This window comes from Eptatretus burgeri, chromosome 1, assembly GCF_056783735.1.
Source record: "Eptatretus burgeri isolate ZD-2024b chromosome 1, Ebu_testis_v1, whole genome shotgun sequence".
NCBI lineage: Eukaryota > Metazoa > Chordata > Myxini > Myxiniformes > Myxinidae > Eptatretus > Eptatretus burgeri.
Genome location: NC_140961.1, coordinates 109,419,156 through 109,442,158, shown reverse-complemented (window position 1 = coordinate 109,442,158; position 23,003 = coordinate 109,419,156). Strand labels below are relative to the sequence as shown.

The following is a 23,003-nucleotide window of genomic DNA, read 5'->3' as shown; positions in this document are numbered from 1 at the left end:
CATTAGTTGTATGGAGAAAATTAGGAAGGCTTCTTTTATTCCTCAGATTTATGGAAGGAAGGCTTTATGCTGCCGTAATCCTCAGAGAGGTCATAGTTGAAGGTGGCCTTGAGCCACTCAATGTTTCTAGCAGCAGTGGCAACAGTCCTTGATGTCCTGCCAAAACCTGGACCAAGAAAGCTGGAACGTGAGTTTTGTGCTTCTCTCGCCCGTCGGTGTGACGCTCTATTTGCAGTTAGGCCACGCTCTCTCTCTGCAGCCGACTCTGCTTGCCTGGCTCTTTCATGAGCAGATATATCAGCAGTACGAGGACTCTCTCTCTTTCTCTCTGCAGCCGACTCCGCTTGCCTGGCTCTTTCATGAGCAGATATATCAGCAGTACGAGGACTCTCTCTCTCTCTCTCTCTCTCTCTCTCTCTCTCTCTCTCTCTCTCTCTCTCTCTCTCTCTCTCTCTCTCTCTCTCTCTCTCTCTCTCTCTCTCTCTCTCTCTCTGTCTCTCTCTCTCTCTCTCTCTCTCTAGCACCTGACTCCGCTTGCCTGGCTCTTTCATGAGCAGATCGATCAGCAATTCGCTGTTGCCGTGCGCGTGCAGTTCGAGAAGTCAAATAACAGGAGGAGAATGTGTATGTTTAAAAAGTCAATGAATACGAACATTTTGTATTTCAAAAAACCCTAGCGTTTTTAACCATGAAGCCTTTTGTTACGATTAATACGCTGGCGCACTATTCGAAAGCCTTTTTCTTTTAATGGATTTTTTTTCCATTTTTATGGAAAGCCACTTAGCGCATCCTGGAGCTGAATGTTAGGTCTATATGTGTGTAAAGTTTCATCAAGATCGGTTCACTGGTCTAGGAGCTTATTGGTTACAAACAAACAGACAGACAGACAGACAGAAGGACTGCCATTTATATCTATATATTAATACTGAAGGACCAATTTTGTGCTCCTCCTGGCGGTCGCGTCACGTTTTTCTCCGTACTGTGACCTGGACTGAAAGAAACTTCGTACCTGTAAGAGTGCATCGCACATAGTGGTAATAGTCAACTTTCAACTCTGAAGCAGAATAAACACTTTTCATTGAGATGGGGGCAAGGAGTGAAGAGGCGGGGGCGGGGGATGAATAGACGGGGGCAGGGAGTGAAGATGCGGGGGGGCAAGATAAGCAATTTTTGGGCGGGGGTAAGCAAATTGAAAGCGGGAGACAGGGGGGAAATGGGGTGGGGGATGAGTGGACGGGGTTGAGTGTGAGAGGGTGGACAGGGGGGCGGGGGCCCAGGGGCAAGTGGGGTGAGGAATCAAGAGTCGGAGGGCGGGGGCGTGAAGAGGCGGGGCCAGGGTAATTAAATTTTTGGGCGGGGGTAAGCAAATTGAAGGCGGGGGGTGGGAGGCGGGGGGGAATGGGGCAGGGGCGGGGGATGAGTAGGCGGGGGCAAGCACGCCCTGTCCAGTCCATGTCCCTCGAGTGTGGGTGAGCTGGTGAGGGTGGTTGAATGAACGAAATCCGTCTGTGACGGAGTTTCGGCTCATAGTAGAAGATAATTATCAGAGGTTACCTTTTTATCAAAAATCACCTTTTTAACCATAACTTTGAAACTAAAGGACTTTGGGAGGTGCAACCAGTGTTGATACCCACGATGTAAAGGTCATGCTTTGTGTTGATACTGGTGGTATGATGAATAAACTCATATTTGACCATATTCACAAGGGTGGCTGCCACCAACATTATCAAAACCACCTTTTGCCATAACTTTGAAACTAAAGGGCGCACGGAGTTGCAACAAGTCTCCATGACCACAATTTCAAGGTCATGCTTCAGGATCATTATGTTCTGATGGTAAATGAGATCCCACATGAGATCATTCAGGAAAATATTGCAAGAAATTACTGAACAATCACCATGTTTAAGTCCCTTCAAATTTCAAGGAGGAGAAGATGCTTGTGTCAAAACTGTCTAATTCAATGCCCTGCAGTGTGTAATGTGTGGAAACAGTTACCTTCGTTGGTCATTTGCATTAACTCAGCTTGATGAGCTTATCATAAATAGTGCATTTAAAGTTCTCCATGAGTTTGAAGTATCACAAATTGACACTCATTGGCTCAAACGGGTTGACGGTACGGTAGATGAATGCCTCTGTCACTGGTGGAAATGACTTCCAAACTTCCATGCATGATTTCTTTGCCTTACCTAAAAAAAATGACAGGTCATATAACTGACACAGTAAAGGCATGAAAAATTGGAAGGGCAAAGGACCTTTCTTCCAAGAGCTTGGAGTAGATGGAATTGATATGGAGATACCAGGAAAGAAAGTTCCTTCCCGTGCCAAATGATACCCTTAAGTGAATACTGGATTTCAGCCTTGTCAGTTGGAAATATATGCCAATAAGAATGACCATATATGTGGCTGCTGTGTTGACCAAAATAACCTTTGCCCCCTTTTGTGCAGCATCTGCAACATATGGACACATTTCTGTGTCCACCTCCTCATGGTCACATTCTGGCATCTGCTCACTACTGCCCTTTGTCACAACTAACTGGCCAGAGGGAATATGGAATACTTTGTCTGGTAGATAGTCAGTGGCAGCTACATCTTCTGTCAGTCGGGCAAACAACTCTTCCTTGTTATTTGAGTCATGTATAAAGGGGCCAAAGTCCTTTGGCAGTTTTGTCTGTAAAGAAACATTTCTCCGCACTCCCTTTTCTCTTTTCTCGCATGTGGCCTCCTTCAGGCTGTCATTCTTGGGCAAATCCCACACCACATCAATTTGTTTACAGTTCAAAAGTTGATGATTGATTCAGAATTTGAAATTCTCTTTTCTGTACTGGCCAAATGTTGAAGTACCTCCTTTTGGAAGTGAATGGACCACTGCTGGACCAACAAACATCCATCCATCAAGATCATACTTTGTACAGAGCATCGGTGCGACTGAAGCAGTCTCTTGGTCTATTGGGCACAATCCTGGACAGTTGCCACTCTGACACAGGATACTCGAATGGCTCAATCATCTCAGCAAGCTAGTACTCATTTTGTCAACCTCAGAAGGATGAGAGGCTGAATCAACCCTGCCTGGTATTAATTCAATTGCAATGGAGGATTGGAACTCAGGACTCTAGGATCCCCTAGCCCACCACCCTAACTATTAAGCCAACACCAGGCATACCATCAAACACTTTGGCATCAAAGCTGAATGGAGCTTCTGGATTCTTGCAATCCACGAGATTCATTAGTTGGGACTAGCAGCTTGGCCATCCAAGTTTGCCACGGTCACTCAGAAGTGGAGGCCATGGGTGGTTTTCGTGTATAAAGAATTCTTCCAAGTTTCCATCGTGCACCTGACAGTAGATGAACAACTGGCTAAAGAGGCTGTAGTCACTCTTAATGTCTTCCATTAGTTGCTTGGTCTTTGATTTACTTCTTGCAGTGGTCTGCTTAAAGATAAAGATGTTACTCTTTTTGATTGGCTCGTGAATGGACTGATTACATTTGATGAGAACCTTCTTGACTGACTCTTTGTACTTTCCTTTTCCAAGCTTTTCCTTGTTGCAGAATGTGTCTTACACAGCTTGTTCCACACAGGCATGACTATCAAGGGACATCAGCTCCTGTAATTCCTTGATAAAGGGATTACCCATTGGTGTGATTGTCGCATAGAGCTTGTTCACCTGCGCCTTGAAGGTTTGCTGTGTCAAGAGGCCCTCCAAGTGGCTTTTGAAATCATCAGGATGGTCTCAAGAATACTGTGCCTCAAGTTCTATCAGTAATCAAGCCTGTTCTGGACCAGCAACCACCCACCTCTTCAACCCAATGGCTACATCTGAATGGTTTACCTTTCTATTGTTTTGTTCATGTGCTTGGTCCAATGGCAGAGCAAAAAAACCTCCTCTATCCCTTTCGAAAGACCCAAAAGCACTTTAGCTGATCCTTCATGCCCTCAAGAATAACCTTCATGTTTCTTAAATGCACAGGGATCCAGTGAGCATAATTTTGGTGATCAAAGACAAAGGACCATGGTGTCAGTGTCTCCAGTACATCTATGTAGAGGGAGAAATTTTGTTCACAAATGGGACAGACAAATATCCAAACCAACATTTCTAACTGAAGTACAAGGTCTCAAAATGCAAAAGTCGGACTCTGTACACATGTCGCTCTTCCACTTGGTGAAGTATTCTTCCTCTTGCTGATCATCATGCAGTCCTTGCATCATCTGGCAGACATCATGCTGCAGCTTTGCAAGTGTCAAGACTGTCACCTGATGTGCATGCCTTGCCCGGGTCAAGTGTGATACATGAAGAAAAGAATTTGCTCTTCCCGAAGAGGCAACGCCAGCCTCAGTCAGGATTTTTGTCCAGCCACTTTTCTCGAGCAAGTCACCAATAAATTTCACAAAGCCATTTCAAGATGTAGGCCTCCAAACATGATGACATCATTTTTCACCGAATGTTTCTGGCCATGACCATTGCATATACTTGCACATGGTGAATACTGGTTGATCGGCAGCTACTGCTGGTATTTATCTTGGATAAAAATTTTTCTGTTTGCTGCCTGACAATTGTCATTCCATGCTTGATCCTTGTAATTGTTGCAGCTTTTTCAAAGAAGAGTGGAAACAGGGCACTTATACCACATGGACCAGTAGGTTGTGGTTATTCAGATGCATGGTAAGCAGCCCATGCAATGTTTTTACCCTTACTAAGTGATTGCTTGGAAAGTAGTTCAATACTTTTGTTGAACCCATTGCATTTCTTGTGTCTTAGCATCTTCAATTTTGATCATCGTGTCAGGTATGACAACCTCTGGTACCATTACACCTCCCACATTGCATTCCACACCAGGGGCATTGCGGTAACTGTCACATAATGGTGGTGTGCTTGAGGTCTGAGGTGGAATTCTGTTAGGTGGCCTGTTTTCTCCAGGATTATTGGTTAAAGGGAACTGGAGGAGGAGGCTCGGGTGTGTTCTATGGAAAGATCACTCGGCCGTAGTAGAAGACAAGTTGTGGACAATGTTGTCAATAATTCAAAGAAACCCACATGAATTTGAGCAGGGCACATTAAATTCTCCTGTTTGAATCATTGGCACAAAGCTGCAGTGAGCCATTCTAATATCTCCAACAGTCATTCATAACTGATACTGATGAACCAGTTAATGCAGCCTTGTCAACATCTTTTTGCTGCAAGTTTGATGGCTCACGAATGTGTAGAAGAGTACTGGTGTCCATGATGTCAAGATCAACATGTAAATTCAGCCCAACACGCAGTGGAATAACTTGTAAGTTTCTGGAGCTCGTTGCTTTGAATTGAAGAGTATAGCTGTCATATGGTAAGGCAAGCTTGGGTCGGTACTGCACTATGATCCTTGATGCTGCTACCGTATCGAAGCATGGATATCACTGACTGGAGTATAGCTGGAAATGAATCTGCCTGGCAATCAACAGGGAACGAGCCTGAAAATTTAAAGAATTCCTGCCAAAATATCTCTTTTCTCACTGATTTGAGAACTTGATTTACTGCTGTCACTGGCTATCAAGTCGCCACCTGCTATTCATGCTAACAGGTCTTTTATATCCTCTAGTTTTCTGGCCATCTCTCTCATAGTCTTATCAAATTCCAAAGTGCAGCATCTATGAAGCGTTCCTTCACGTTTTTTCACAGAAGATGCAGTCTTTGATAAAGCCTTCACGTGATTGTCATGTCGACTTTCTTTACCCCTGTTTGCATCCATTGTTTTTTCACTTCTTGGCATGGTGCTCTTTTGTTGTGGCCAATTTTGAACTGACAAACTTTAGGTGCAAGACTCGTGCCATTTGGCATGGTTTCTGAGAAGTTCTTCTGCAATGACATTTTCATGGCATGACAGGCCAGCAGGAAGGTCCCTAACAATCGGAATCCTTCTACATTTTGCACAGTTCTCGTAGACAGACAGTCCATTCCAGGAAGCAGGACATTTAAGACCTTCACCATATTCTCCACAAATAATACAGTTCCCTCACTTCATTATGGCAGCATTACTCATTCATGTGAAAATAGACAAAATATACTAAATCTAGGCAGGTGTGTATATAACTTTAAATCACCATAAAATCCTGACAATCGTCTAGCAGGACCCTTACATAGTGGGTATACAAACTGGTTGCATTACTCTACCTCCTTTAGTTTTGGAGTTATGATCAAAAAGCAATTTTTTTTCAAATGGTGGTGGCAGTCATATTTGAATATGGTAAAGTACTATTCTAATCTCCAAATTGCGAATATCATCACATAGCACAAACTTGAAATAGTGGCCATAGACACTTGTTGCACCTGCCTAAGTCCTTTGGTTTCAAAGTTACGGTGAAAAAGGTGAATTTTGATAATGGAGGCGACGGCCATCTTGGAAAACCCCAATCCGGGAGTCATAAGTCGGGCACCTTACTGTAGAATGTTTTTTTTTTTTTAATATGGTCGACCTGTACCAAGTTTGGTGCTTTTGTGCGACGCGTAACGATCCCTGCCAAATTTGGGGCTCAGCCACTGGGACTAGTTGGAGCGAGTAGAGCTGAGATGGCTGTTATAAATAGATTGTTTGTTTGGTTCCAGGACCACAAGATGAATTACACAATATTTTGCATCTATTGCAAGCAGGTGAAGCATCTAGGTTTGTGTGTGTGTGTGTGTGTGTGTGTGTGTGTGTGTGTGTGTGTGTGTGTGTGTGTGTGTGTGTGTGTGTGTGTGTGTGTGTGTGTGTGTGTGTGTGTGTGTGTGTGTGTGTTTTATTTATTCACTGTGCCACTAATGGTATAAATAGGAAACCAACACCTCTCAGTCTCATCCACAGATATTTGTCGTATTTCCATGAGTCCAATTTTCATTCAGGAACATAACAATTATGGTTAACCATCTTGAAATTGCCACTCTTTCCTCTAAATTCTGAAAATTGTGTTTAAAAGGCATTTTGAATGAGATTTCGAGCTCGCAACGGCAGGTTAAAAGTGCTCGGCGAACCAAACTGAGTCAGTGTAAACACACACAGCGCATGTGCAAAAGGCCTTATTTGGAGCATCCATGCATCATTTCGAAAGTCATGTATTAATATAGAACTGCCTGCATTCTAATATGACCTTTTTAGAGTGGAGTGCCTTTTAGGTTCACTTTCATAATGTACCTTTTGGCTATAAATACAAATGTAAACATCATTCAGGTGGTGAAGAGTACTGTTGTCATTGATGTCAAGATCAACAATGTCAATTTCTGACTCATCTGGCAATGCCAAAGTAATTGCTCTTTGCTGTTTCTCTTACCTTTTGTGTTCCCTGACACTATTTATTATGTGTGTTCTCTTTGTTCACCTGGAATTGAAAAGTTCACCTTTGTTCACCTGAAAAAGCTGGAATTCACCAGGTATGTAGACACACAAATGTAAGGTGGGTAGTAGTTTAGCCAAGTAAGAGATTCCTGGTCGATGCCGTTTGATGGAATGTGTGTATGGGTGCACATATGGGCAGTCAGAAAGTGCATACAGTGTAGGCCTTGTATCTGTTAAGGCTGATTAGAAGGTAATAGGAGAAATGCCACCAGCCAGGCCAAGGAATGATGGGTTCGGCGTTAGACGAGGTCGGAAACCTCAGAGACTGAGACTGTCATCCCCATATCTCAGCTCTCTCAGCGAAGGCCAAGGAGAAAATTTTGGGTCCGGTGCAGACATCTGCATGTGCCATGGGCTCGGCAATGGCCAATAAGATAAGGTGAGAACCATTGTAGGCAACTGTACCCAGCCGAAGAGTCTTGGAGAAAAGGTGGGGGCAGCTTGGATGCATCAGCTCCGACAGCCATGGCGGAAAGGTGGGAGCCAGTGTTGGTGGCTGCGTGTGGCCTAGACCCTACCAACTAGTGAGAGATGATGGGGCCAAGTATGCCAGCTGTGCCCATGACAGAAACAGGGCCAAAAATGATAGTTAACAGCAGTAACGGATTGGCGTGTGGCAGAGAACAGAGGGAACATAAGATTTGATATCGAAATTATTTGAGGTGATTGGAATTTTATAAAACCTCAATACATTTTAGAAAGTGTTTCCAAAATTTTATGTTGGATAAATTGGCTTAACATGTATGACATAGTGATAGGATGTCCCTTTCTCCTCTCCCTTTTCTTCATCTGGTGGAATTTGGGATGAATGGGAGGGTGTGCTGGTGTGAGAATATAAAATGTCCAACTGTGGCTAAATTGTGTGTGGAAGAGTGTGAGGTGTGTGTATCTGGGAGAGCAGTTCCCCCTGCTGGAGGGAGTCCCCAGCTGTTGTCGGTAAGATATGGGGATTAGAAAATTTGGAAATAGGAATTGTAAAGTTGTTGCTCATTGGGCTTTGCAAAATTTGTAGGAAGGAAAAGAAAATTTGGGGTGTGAATGTGTGGTTTGTGGGCTGGGAATGTGGCTTGAGAGGTTGAAGGAGAGAAATGTTGAAGGCAGAATAAGTGCCTTCGGGGCTCCTTTGTTATCTACATTGTCGATGCTCGTGGAAGTACCAGAATCTGTACACTGAATGGATCAAGATGTAACAGGACAAAATGAACAGCAGAGAGAGAGAGAGGGGGGGGAAAACACCAACAGCAGAGCCAAAGGCCAAGACAAAGAGAGAGGCAGGCAAACAATGTGGGTGGGGAGGAATGGTGGGGAGGCAGGAGAGGATGCATGAGGTCGACAAGATGGATACATAAGGGAACTATCAGCAGGGAAAGCTGGAAATTTGGATGGAGGGGTTGGAGTAGGGTGGGGTGGGCTAATGAGGGTATGAAAGATCATGGTTTTGGATTTGGGATGATCTGAGATGGTGGTAAACAGCTGTCTTGAAGATCTGGAGGGAAGAATGAGATTGAAAACAATGTGGAAGGGACAAAAATAGGAACAAATGAGTGGAGGTGAGCAGTGATGCTGGATTTTGGTATTTTTGCCAGAAAGGAGTTGAGAGTGGACCGTGTGAGCCTTGCAGTAGCCTGCGGTGGGGGACAAAGGACAGAAAGAGCAGGGGGTGAAAGACCAGGAAGGAGGCGGTAGAAGACAGAGAGACCACCGACCTGTCCCTGATGGTGAAGTGATCGGCCCATCGACTTAGCTTCATCATGAGAGATTCCAATAATCTTAAAGGCCTTGGTTTCCATGGCGTCAAGCCGAGCATGATGTGAGGCAGTGGAGCCAGCCCAGATGGGAGAGCATAACTCCATCAAGCTGCGGATAAAGGCCTTGTAGATGGATAGGAGTTCAAGTGTGCCAAGGAAGGACTTTGTACGATGGATGCCCAGTCGGTAGCTGGATTTGGAGACTCACTTTGAAATGTGGTTTGCCCAAGAAGGATCATGGCTGATAATGAGTCCCAGGAGTTTGAATGACTGAACTTCCTCAATTGTTTAGAAAGTAGGTGAAGGGTTTGCTCAACGGTCCTTTCGGAGAGAGTGAGAGTGTGAAATTTTTCAGGATTGAAAGACATATTCCAAGTATTTGACCAACTTGTGTTTTTTTTTTTCAAGATCTGAAGAGGGAAAAGGTTGAAGCCTGTCTGTTTGAAGGATTTGGAATGTGACAGCAGAGGATGGAGTCATCAGCAAATAGATAAAGAGGATTTTCCAGAGAGATCATTGATGAAGATCAGGAATAGGACTGGGCCCAGAATACTGCCGAGGGGCACTCCAGTCTTGACAGGGAGAGGCGATAAAAGGCTTCCGTTGACTGCCATGTATGGGCTATTAGAGTGGAGGAAGTCAATAAGCCATGTGTGGAGTTGGCCTTGGACACCATAGTCAGATAGTTTGAAGAACAAGGCAGGATGCGAGTGTAAGGCAGGAGAGTTGGGAAAGTAAGGCAGTAGAGTTAGGCTTGAGTGGCAGAGGGCATTTAGAGCCCTGATGTTTAGAGTTGAAAGCCCTGTTTGTGGGAAAACGGGCCCATGACATGTGAGTGCCATCTGCCATGAGGGTGCAGTGTGGGTGCCAGAAAAGACCCCACAATTACTTCAGAAGAGTTGAACGAACTATGAGGGCCATGTCCAAATTCTTAGGAAGAGAACAACATGTGGAGCAGCAGTATATTGGTCATTCAGACCACCATAGTGGGCTCATGGTAATTTTGGGGGATGTATTTTTTTTCAATGTCAGAGGTCAGATTAGTTTCTCTCTCCTTCTCACCATCCAATGTGTGTAAGCCATTCGTAGGGATTAGTGTAGGGTGAATTGGCATTTGCGAGGACTGTTTGTGTCTGTGAATTTTAGTTAAAGAGTTTAGAGTGCCACAGTCAGTCATTCTCTCTACCAGAGAGCTGAGTAAGGCCTCCTGGCATCAGTCCTTTAAGTTTTTAGATTCATCGTTACTTCCTCCCAAAAGGGTTCCCAAAGACTACCCACCATTTAACAGAAGCTAGCCATCAACATAATTGTTGCTGCTGCCGGCCTGCCAAGAGTGTGACTGTTGTCACAAACATCACTGCTCCCAACAATAAGCTATTTTGCTTGCCAATGACTGACTTTTATTGCTGACCCATGGCCAATGATCTTGCAGTGCCCTGGCCAATGGATTGTTTTTATTGCTTCCCCATAAACGGTGTTGCTGCTTCTCCTCCATGGGCTATGAACTTTATCGTGTTGCTTTGAAAATGTGGATGGGATTGCACCACCTGATGCCCATCCTCATATTCACGTTTTGTTTTGTTTCTCTCTGCTTTTATTGAAAATGCTGTTTTCAGTTGTTAACTGTTGTGCACAGGGTGTCAAGTTAGGTTAGGATGAGTGCCAAGTTAGGATCCTGACAAATAGAATAGGCACCCAAAATGCATTCACAATTCTGTACTTTAATTATTTTGGGATTTCTATTGGACAGTTGTGGGTTTTTATTTTATCAGTTAGTAGACATTTTTGGCCTATCCCTCTCCCACATTGACATGAGACTTGAGGGCAAGTCTGACTGGAGGAGGGCAGTGTGACAAAAATGCATTATAGGGTAAATGAGTTAATTGCACAGATATTTCCTAATCGGTGTTAAAACAGTCTCGTAATTGGCATTTTCAAGATCACTCGTCTAATAGATTTCCTCGACTTTCCCACCATCTCCCTGTACTTTCACCATGTTCCTTTGTTTCCTCTAATTCCCCCCTCTATTAATTAATGGTGCCTTATGTCATGATGCACGAGGTTGGAGGGGTTGGAGGTGGGGCCTGGCATGTGACTTCAGGATGATCGAGAGACGGCTCCCTATTGGATTCAAGGGATCACTTGACGGGGCACTTGCCACCAATCAACAGGCAGGAGGAAGTCACGTATGTGCCAGAGCCTATAAAAGGGAAACACTCCATGGAGCTCCGGGTGAAAGCCTTAGGCACAAAGATGAGCTGGTTGCAACTCAAGAATGCATTGGCTCACAGGAGGTATTACTCTAAGGAGTGCAGGCAGTGGTGATGGTACAGTGAGTGCAGGCAGTACTGAGGGTGCAGGCAGTGGAGAGGGTGTAGCATATGCAGAGGGTAAAGCGAGCGTAGGCAGTGGCGAGGGTGCAGTGAGTGCATTCAGTGGTGAGGGTGCAGCAAGTGCAGTCAGTGGTGAGGGTGCAGTGAGTGCAGGCAGTGGTGAGGGTACAACAATAGAGATTGGTAGGAATGAGGTATGGGAGACAGTTTTTGGAGGAGATGACTGATGACACCATTAAATATGCAGACTCTTCATTCTGTAGGAAGGATCGTAGACAAATAATTATTTGCAGTTTTGAAGGAGCAGGAGTTAGGGACATTGAAGGAAGGGTAAATTAAAACGTGTTGGGTCACGGTCAGAAGTAGTTGGTTGTGGTACACCAAAGAGCAAATCATTTAGGGAAAGTTTACTCAGAGGTTTTGAAAAAGAGATGCAAGATATTGGGTAAGTGGCTGAAAGCAAAGGGTTGTGAGGCAATGTTTTGTGGGATTTTCCCAAGATTAGGAAACGATATAGAAATTATGAGCAGAGCGATAGACGTCAACCGATGGCTGGAAGAATGGTGTAGGTCGGAAGGTTTTACATTTAAGAAGCAGTGGGAATCATTTCAGGGACAAAGAGAGTGTTTCCAGAATGATGGGCAGACGCTAAATCGAAAGGGGGCAGCAAGGTTTGCAGTGGGAATTAAGGAAGGAATTCAGGCTTTTTAGGTCAAGTGAGTGGGGGGGGGGGGTGGGTAGGAGAGAGGAAGCTATAAAGGAAGGAACAGATGATGTAATTGTGTATCGTAAGGCCAGGCAAGAAAATAGAATTTCAGGAAGGGAAAAGTTAAATATATTCCATACCAATGCCAAAAGTTTAGATGATATGATGGAAGAGCTTGAAGCCAAAGTAGATAGCGAGGAGTATGATATAGTTGTAGTGAGTAAGACATGGTTAAAGGAGGAGAGTAACTGGAGGACAGGATTAGAAGGCTACAGGGTGTATCGGTGTGATAGGTCCGAGAGAATAGGAGGAGGAGTAGCAATCTGGGTAAAGGACAGCATTGCATCAAGAGAAAGGAAGAAATAAATGTAAAGCATTCTGTGTGGGTAGAGATTAGAGATAGCAAAAACAGTGAGATACTGGTAGCATGCTTTTATAGGGCTCTGGGTGTGAAGAAAGAGGAGGAAGGAGGAGTACATGAAGAATTCAAAAGGGAAGAGTATTGATTGTGGGGGATTTTAACTTGCCAGGGATATGGTGGGTCCGGGAACAGGGGAAGAGCAGAGCAGATGAGGATTTCTGAAATTTACTCCAGGATTGCTTTTTAACAGACTTCTGGTAGCTTGTACATGTTGCTGTGTTTTTGAGCCTGGGGAGTAACTGCTGAAATCTATCTATCCCGGTTCTCCCGACATCTTTGTTCTTTGTTCATTTCACATTTCTTTCCAAATAAAATTTTTTCATAATTATTTTTTTCATTCCAATTCTTGTTTTTTTTTTCTTCTCTTTCATCTACTTTACTCTCTTTCTCTCTTTCGTTGTCTATCACTCTTAGGATAAGTGACTTCTTGCAGAAATGTTTCCATAAGGCTCACTTGGCTGTGCCTGGATAGATTTGAGGGTTGTGGAATAGCAGCTGAAACCCATATGCTGCCCAGGTTCCTCCTGATGACTCGTTACTTCTTCGGGTTCCTTCTTGGTCTTCCATTTAATTTTTAGATGAGCCAACTATGGGGAGTGCAGTGTGAGACCTCCTTTTAAGTAACAATCCCAATATGGTGGAGGAGGTGGAGATCAGGGAGCATTTCGGAGCAAGTGACCATAACATTGTGCGTGCAAAGATTCTGTTTAGGGTTAGAGTTCAGGATAGTAGGGTAAGGTTATAGTAGTAGATAGTAGAGCACCGGGAGAGCGGTTAGTGATGAAGGTGAGATGGCAGGCTTATTAAACAGGTATTTCACTTCACCTTTGACACAAGAACAGCCAGGAGAATTGCAATTAGCTGAAAGTATCTATCGAGGAGGTGATGAAGGGCTTTGACAGAAGATCCAGGTTGGAGTGGAGGAAGTAAAGGAACAACTAGGTAATCTCAGAGAAGATAAGGCTCGGGGACAGATAATATGGACACGAGAGTATTGATGGAGGTGGCTGTGCAGGAAAGCGAGATGTTAACGGACATTTTCAACAGGTCACTGGAGTCAGGACAGGTACCGGAGGATTGGAGAGTAGCAAATGTAATACCATAATTTAACAAAGGATCCAGAGAAGAATTGGGGAATTATAGACCTGTACTGTTAGCTTGACTTCTGTTGTGGGGAAGGTGTTGGCGATATTAATTAGGGACCAGATGAGGAACCACTTAAACAAATACAAACTAATTAAAGGTAGTCAGCATGGGTTTACCAAAGGTAGTTCCTGTTTAACAAATCATTTAGAGTTCTATGAAGCAGTGTCTGATTGGGTGGATGAGGGAAAGGTAGTGGACATAGTATATCTTGACTTTAAGAAGGCATTTGATAAGGTACCACATCGGAGGTTGTTAGCCAAAGTGAGGGCTTGTGGAGTGGCTGGTCAGGTAGCTAATTGGATTACAAACTGTCTTCGTGGTCGGAAGCAAAGAGTGGCTGTGAGTGGGGGGGATGTAAGTCTTGAGGTACCTCAGGGATCAGTACTCGGACCATTACTATTCATTATTTACATCAATGATTTGGATAATGGGGTAAAGAGTAAGCTTTCAAAATTTGCAGATGACACAAAGCTTGGAGGTGAGGTGGATAGTAGAGGGGGTGGTTATCAGATTCAGGAAAGTATTCATACTCGTATGGATTGGGCAAAGTATTGGCAGATGGAATTTAACCTGAGCAAGTGTAAGGTGTTGGGGATGGGAAAGAACAATGAAATAGAGATTACAGGATGCAAGGGGTAATTTTGGAGCATGTCACACTGGAGAAGGATCTGGGGGTGGTAATAGATACGGGAGGTAAGCAGGCAGCACAGTGCCAGGCAGCTAGAGGTAAAGCAAATGGGGTTTTAGGCTGTAAATGGAGGGGGATCATTTATAAATCAAAAGAGGTGGTGTGAACATTCTACAGGAATTTAGTGAGGCCACATTTAGAATATTGTGTGAAGTTTTGGTCACCACAGTTCCGGAAGGACAGAGACGCCATAGAGAGGGTTCAGCGCAGGGCTACTAGATTGATTCCGGGCCGAGCTCGACTCAGCTATGAGGAGCGGCTGAAGGAGACAGGGCTTTATACACAAGAAAGGAGGCGGTTACGAGGAGATATGATGAAGATGTTTAAGACAATGAAAGGTAGAGATAAAATAAGTGCAGATGAATTATTCAACAGACTAGACAGTGACAGAACCAGGGCCAAAGCCTGAGAGTAAAGAAGAAGAGAGTTAAGCCGGTAGCAAGGCAGGGGACATTTACTCAGAGAGCAGTTAATGCATGGAATGGTCTCCCTGGAAAAGTAGTGGCAGCAGAAACAGTAGATAAGTTTAAATTAGAATTAGATGGGTACCTGGAAGTTATGGAGATGGAGGGGTATAGGGATATTGATAAGACTTTTAGGTAATTTGAGTATTGATCAGGGATTGTGTGCATGTGTATGGAGTGTTCTTGGTAGGGGTCGTTAGTCGGGTGGTAGGAAGGGGGAATCGCCACCGGAAGAGGGACAAATTTTCATCCAACTTTTCTAGACCAGTTTTTTGTGTAGATTATGAATATGAAAGGTGATCAGCCAGGTTCGGGGGCTTTTCCGAGATATTGTGGGTCAAACGTCAACCGGGATCAAATTTAGCCAATTATGAGTTTTTACTCTAAAACTAATTCTGAAAGCTAAAATACTCTGTATGTATGGCTCGTTTATACTTTCAAGTGTCTAATCTTTATCAAAACAGAAAATCAAATCATTTTAGGGCTGACCTTAACTCAAAGTTCAAAGGTCAACAAATAACAACTCGTGAAAAAACAGGTAAAATGCCTAAAACTGGTCTATGTTGCTGAAAATTGTGTTCAATGTTTCATCTAAGCTAAAATAGAGGAACGGGCACCTCTGCCTATTTTCCCACCCATGTGTCCTTGTGGGGTCCCCCAGGGACACCTCCTTGCCCCCAGAATGTTTTCAAAAATATTGATTTTTTTTTTCATTGCAAACAATTTCAAACTGGTAAAACAGCCTGAAGTCTGTGTAAAAAAAAAAAACGCTAAAACTGAAAAGAATAAATTGATGAAAATGACAATGAGTAATTTCCATCTTTTGCAGCCAGTGGCCTATCTCGTATGAAACTAATGAAGCTGAAGCTTTAGGGTCCCCAATCCCGGAGGGGCCCCTGAAGCAACTTTTTACTATCATCGGCTGTTACTATGCTGATGTTGTACAGGCTTAAAGCCTAATATCTTATTATACTTTTCCATAATATGCCGCCAATTTTCTCTCATCTTTCCACTACAACGTGTTTTTTTTTTGTTATTAAATTACAAGGCGCTGCAGTAATTTATCGGAAAGTTATGTAACTTTAAAGATATTGTTACTAATATATATTTTTCTTTTGTCACCCCCGGAACGAAATTCCTTTTTTGCACGGTTCAGCTGAAACTGTAATGTGAGACATTGCGACATTTATTTTGAAGTGAAGATCGGCGCCAGCTGAAATTTCGGTAAGTAAAGTTTTTTTTTTTCTTGCAAATTATCCCATAAATGTACAATTCAGTTGCATATTTTCATTACCTCGATGGTATTTTTTATTGTCTGTCACCCCGGAACGGAATTGATGCGGTTAGCGTTCAATAAATTTCATTTTCGTAACGTTTGAATTGAATGTCGTTTGAGCTCACATGCATCATGTTAAAACGGCACACAGCATAACTATCAGAGCCGACCAGTGTTGCCACTAAAATTTTTCCAAAATCCATATACTTTTGGTCCAAAATCCATAAATGTTCCCCAAAATCCACATATTGCATATTTTAACTAGATCAGTACATATTTTACCAGTTTAATGCACTTTTCTGTTCCTAAGAAGCGCTTATTTGCTCTGACCTTTAATTATGGTTGAAATTCGTCCGATTTCTAATTTTTCTTTTGTGAATTGCTGATGTCTTCAAAATTTCGCATCCTTTTTGCGCATCTTGTCCGTCCACAACAGTGACAAGATGATTGACATCGCGGAAGGACTCCAATTCCTCAAAAACTCCCATTTCCATGTAAAAATCCATTGATCAGTGGAAAATCCATAAAAATTCCCATTTTTTCTAAAAAAAATCCTTAAATCGCTATGCTGATCCAAAATCCATAAATTTGTGGTAAAATCCACAGGAATGGTAGCACTGGAGCCGACAGCCTTCTAATTGAACATAAGCAAAAATGTTTTTCTTTCTTTTCAGGATGAAACCAGTGAAATGATCCAATATGACTGAAAATAGGAAGAGGAGCTGTATTGTCCATTACGATCACCTGAACTGTGGCAAATTGACTGGTCTGAGAAATGAAACGTTTCAACGCTTATACCAGGCAAAGGATGCCAGAAATGAACTAGGTGGTGACAATGCACATACGCTTCAGGCTGAAGCCATACCGGATGTTCTGGACCCCAGAATTAATTGTGTCCACATGAACTGTTACAAAAAATTCACAAAGGGGTTTTTTAATTAGAAATGCAAAACGTAAAAGGGAGGCAAAATCGGATGAAAGACTAATTGCGAGGAAAAATAGAAATGTAGGATCGAGTGATCGCAGGGGTATGTTCCCTAAGAAATGTATGAATCCAAACTGTAATACAGCGAAACCCATAAAAGTTGACGGGAAAAAACAGCAAATATCAGTAATCCAGACGAAATCAGCATGTGAGAGAATCATGCCAGCTGCAAGCCTGAAAAATGATTATGGGATGACGTTGGCAATAGAGGGCCAAGATCTCATCTCAAAGGAATTTATGATGCATAGAAAGTGTTACAAAGATTATATACGGATATGCTCAAAACCATCCACTGCCACCTCACAAGGTAATTATCAACACCAGTGTCAAACAAACTCCAATGAACTATATTCATTCGTTCAAAATCATGTAATTGGCTGTAAACGGTCGGCATCTATGAAGCTCTTGACAGAAATATATGGACTCGATGGCGAGGATACTAGGTTACGAGCCAAAGTGAAGAAAAAAACTAGAGGACCACTTTTCTGGAGAATTGTTTTTTGTCAGTGTGTCTTATCATCACCCACTCATGGTTATCAGTCAGAAAGCACTATCGAATAGTACCCTATCTGTGTATGTGAAAGAAAGCAATGATTTTATTCTTGCAGAGGCAGCAAATATACTGCAGACAGCCATACTAGAAATGATAGAAAGTGCTGAAGATCTACCGTGGCTTCCAACTAGCGATTCATTAGGAGCACAAAATCGCAGATCCCGCATATGTTTGATAAACTTTCTCACGAAACTGATACATTTGCAATCCTAACATCACACAGCTCGTGATGAATCGCGAAAGCTTGCCAAATCGTTTTCACAAGATTTGATCTATGCCTATTCCAATGGAAAGTTTCTGACACAGAAACGTACATTGCTAGGAATGGGACTACACAACATGACTGGACAGAAAACTGCAGTCTCTGTTCTTGGACGATTGGGACATTCAATCAGTTATAACCAAGTTCGTCTGATTGAAATGGCACTGAATGAAATGGTACAAAACGTACCCATAACGTATTTGACGTGTGCCAGCGTTTTAGACAAATTTTTCATAAATCGGCATACGCAGGCTATATCGTCAAGGTGTGACAGCAGCTTTAGCAACGGTACCTCTACCTCTTGCGACAGCAGATGGCAGTCGTCGGACAACACCAAAAAGTAAGATGATGGAAGCTGCACTCACATCACTGAATTTACCGAACACAGCCTATGATGTCCCAGAAAATGCAGTTTACGTGATTGACATTATTGCGTATTTACCGTCGTTGGTGAATGTACCAGATACATTTCAGTTGTTAGCCAGAAGAATTATGGCTGACATGCCCACACGTTACAAAGTGGTATATTTCGCGTGTGACACATACAATGCACATTCCATAAAACAGGCTGAACAAACTGCAAGAGGGCAGTCAGATGAATACATTCTGCGCACACCTGATATCAGAATTCCGGCTGCATTTGGACAGTTTATGTGCAATGGAGGGAACAAAGAGAGAATGATGGAGCTGATTGAACAGGTTCTCTGTGAAGAGGAAAGTCTCATTGGAGACCGAGTTGTGTACTATTCAACGGGGAATCTCTGCATTAACATAACGTCACACTGCTCAGAGGAAATACCAGCCCTGGCTACTGACCACATAGAGGCTACATAGAGGCTACATACAAGGATCTGCTACATCACCCAACATGCACTAGATGAAAACTCTGGTGGTCCCACGGTCTGTGTAGTGCGTTCAAGTTCTGGAGATACAGACATTCCAATCATTTTACTGGCCAACGAACGTGAAAATTTAAAGATCATCATAGATCACGGGAGTGGCAAAGATCGGCGATTCCTTGATCTCAGTCAATGTCAACTCACTGAACTCCAGAAACGTGCATTGCTTGGTATCCATGCCTTTTTGGGAAATGACTACATTTCTTCATTTTTCCGAAAAGGGAAGAAAACTTGGTGGACACTGATAAAAGATGATGAAAATATGCAGAAAGTATTCGCAGAACTGGGTAACGAGCAACAACTTTCCAGCGTAGTGTTTGATGGACTTCAAATATGTACTTGTGCAATCTACAATCAAAGGAGATGCAAACGTATTAATGAAGCCAGATCTACTATTTTCTGGAATCGATTTTGTGACGGCAAGATAGCTGATCTGTGTGCATTTACCCCCATGTGAGTCAACACTGGCATTACATTCATCTCGAAGTAACTATGTAGCCAGGATGTGGCGTCTGGCTCACAGACCCCAGCAATTCTTGGACACTCCAGTAAACCATGGGTGGACTGAAGATTTATCAATCCATTGGGTTGATATACCATATCCTGTGGATGTTGTGGAACTTCTGTGTAATATTTCTGATGAAGATAGTGAAGACGAGTTATTAGACTACAGTGAAGACAGTGATTGTGATGAAATGCCCGACTAACATCTATATTTGGTGATTGTATCCAGTGACGTAGGTATACTACTTCCACTGTCTTTAGCTAGATTTCTTAAATGTAATAACTGTTGATTCATCTGACTGTACCTGATTGAAACATGTTTTAGGGGTATTACATACTAAAGCATCTTAATGTTTCATCCAGAATCTATGAGGAGCAGGGACAGTTCAGACAAAAGGGCATTTATGCATTAACAAAAAGATTTTCAGATATTTTAAAAATGTGTGATATATATATTTTTAAGGCAATGTCTGAATAAAAATCAATAGACAATGCATGAATTTTTATTACTATAGTGGTTAGAAACTACATTTGTTAATGAAATTTAAATAGAAAAAAACCAAATTAAAAAAAAAAACTTTTGGGGGCAAGTGTGGCACGCTACAACGGTGGGGCAAAAAGAACGGACGAAGGATGGCCCGCACCTCTAGTTTAGCATAGATGAAACATTAGATGATTACTATTTTGAGCAACCAAGTTATCTCGGTGTCAGCATCGTATCAGTTTTTGCATCGGTTGTTATTTGTTGACCTTTGACCTTTGAGTTAAGGTCACCCATAAAAAGATGTGAGTTGTGTTTTTTTAATAAAGATTAGACACTTGAAAGCATAATCGACTCATAAAAATACTGCATTTTAGCTTTCAGAATCAGTTTTATTGTAAAAACTCATAATTGGCTAAATTTGACCCCGGTTGATATTTGACCCGCAATATCTCGGAAACGCCCCCGAACCTGGCTGATCACCTTTCATATTCGTCATCTACACAAAAAAACTGATCTAGAAAAGTTGGATGAAAATTTGTCTCTCTTGCCGTGGTGATTCCGCCCCTCCCACCACCGGTCTACTTGTCAAGGGGTGTTGTGTGGTTGATGTGTGTTTTTAACCAAGCCCAAGCCTCCTTAGTGGGGTAAATTGGTGAAATGATCTTGCAAAAGTGGATACCAACATGCCATTTGGCACAAAGGGAGTTTTTTTACATATAGATTAATATTTGAACGAGACCCAAACTGGCCGAATTCAGATTTGGGTGTAATTAAGCAAAATCCAAGATGGCCGCCAAACGCTAATTAATCAGTATGAAAAAACAACTATTTCCATCAAATTATGTTAGATATTACTTGCATATGCATTAATATCACCATATTTCATACATGATTCAAATAAATTGAGTTTACATCTAAAAAAAAACATTTAAATAATTAATAATGGTATTTTAATTCGTTTAATTCCCATTATTTTGATTAAACAACATTTATATTGAAGTATTTACAGATGTTAAATCTTTTACTCAGTCTACCTTTTGTCTGTGTTTATATACCCCAGAGAGGCATCATAGAAGGTAAGCAAGACAATGTAAATATTCCAAATTATTAATTTCAAGGGCTCATATGTAGCTTATTGACACACAGATGCAGGAGAAATTCTATCCAGCAATGCTATGTTCCTTCAATCCTGAGAGCACTCTCCATCACAAGCACACAGATTTGTGCATGGGAAGGAAGCTTTAATACACTTGCATCTCCCACTGCATCATTTTTGGCAGTTACAGTGAAGGAGTGAACAGAGGCTTCGGACAGATTTGTCCAGTGGGGTACCATTCCTTGGTCAGTCTTCTTCCAGCCCCACTGACATGCATCCTGATCAGACACTGCCCCCAAATGTGTCCTGCTTGCAAAGCTGCCCTTTTGCAGTGTTCTTCTAATGCTGCTTTTGTGGGAGGGATATTTTCGAATTGCCAACTCCTCTTGGTGAAAAGCATTTGTCGGCATTGATTGATGTCAGTACATGAACTTGTCCTGTCATACAAGAGGACTGTGTACCTCTCCAGATGTGCCATTTGACTCTCTGTTATTTCAGAAGGATTCATGGAGAGACTGACAAATGTGTCAGTGATTTCAGGGAATGCCTTCCACACCTTCCAGGAAGATTTCTTGCCATGCCCTGCAAATGCTGAAACTGTATCACAGCTGGTATAGGCATGCCAGTAAGGCAGAGCTGAACACATCTGTGGTCCCAAACTTCTGGCATACTGATGGATAGGGATGTAGTATTTATTTCTGCCCACTCCAAATGTTATCCATAATTCTTCAACACTACTTTGATGAAAAGCCAAAATGGCTATGATAACAACATCAGAATTGTTTGATTTTTTTCCGTCAAGCAATAAATTCAATGGTTTTCACATATATAACACATTAGTTTCACAAATTTCCATTGAAATACTCGGGTATTTCCGTCAATTGTCGCCATTTCCGTCTAGGTTACGCACTGCCATCTACCAGACGGCCGTCATTGGCTTTTTTGAGGCATGTGGGGGGGGGGGGGGGACACCGGAGACGTGGTAGACACCAAGGACATTTCAAACTCGGTGCAATTGTATGCAGCGCACGCGCTGTAAAAATGCTATATGTCGGAACCTATGATTTACTGCCTTTCTACAATACTAAAATTATACATTGAATAGCTATAAAAGTAAATCAAGCCAAAATCATACCTTATTTTTTTCTTTATAAGTCCTCTCCGAGAGCACCATGAGGTTTTTGAGCTAGTGGGATTTCCCCGGGAATTCCCGGGATTCCCAGGGGCATCCCTCGGGAATTCCCTTCCAGGAGGCTCCCAATGATGCTATTGTTTTAGTAACTTCTTCTAACTTTATAAGTTAATTATCTTAGCTTATTTTTCTGTTGTAGAACTCATACAATTCAAGTATAGAATAGAAAAACACATGTTTAAGGTAACTTTTTCATAAATCAATGGTTTTCCTCTTGTATTATGAGAAAAAAACAAAAATTCGTTACTTTTTTTTCCCTTTTATTGGGCAGTTTAATTAAATATACAACATTACAATTCATATTTTATGATTTGTTTTGTATAATTTAACTGTTTTGATTAATATTTTTTGTAAATATAATTGATATTGAAATTTTTTACACTGTCACTTTATGTATATGTATGTATGTATATATATATATATATGTATGTGTATGTGTGTGTATATATATATATATATATATATATATATATATATATATATATATATATGTATATATATGTATATATGTATATATATATATGTATATATGTATATATATGTATATATATATATATGTATATATGTATATATATGTATATGTATATGTATATATGTATATATATGTATATATATGTATATATATGTATATATATGTATATATATGTATATATATGTATATATATATATATATATATATATATATATATATATATATATATATATATATATATATATATATATATATATATGTATATATATATATATATATATGTATATATGTGTATATATATATATATATATATATATGTGTATATATATATATATATATGTATATATGTGTATATATATATATGTGTATATATATATATATATATATATATATATATATATATATATATATATATATATATAGTGATTGGCAG

General features: G+C 41.5%; 1 long non-coding RNA gene across 1 annotated transcript in view; it reads left to right on the top strand.

Moving 5' to 3' along the window:
* Positions 1-20,327, top strand: part of LOC147035162 (uncharacterized) — a 257,319-nt gene extending 236,992 nt beyond the window's left edge. Inside the window, exons 5-7 of the long non-coding RNA XR_015061556.1 lie at positions 7,339-7,376; positions 16,004-16,071; positions 16,798-20,327. This is a non-coding gene — a long non-coding RNA (uncharacterized LOC147035162). The remainder of the gene's footprint in view (positions 1-7,338; positions 7,377-16,003; positions 16,072-16,797) is intronic.
* Positions 20,328-23,003: the final 2,676 nt, after the last annotated feature.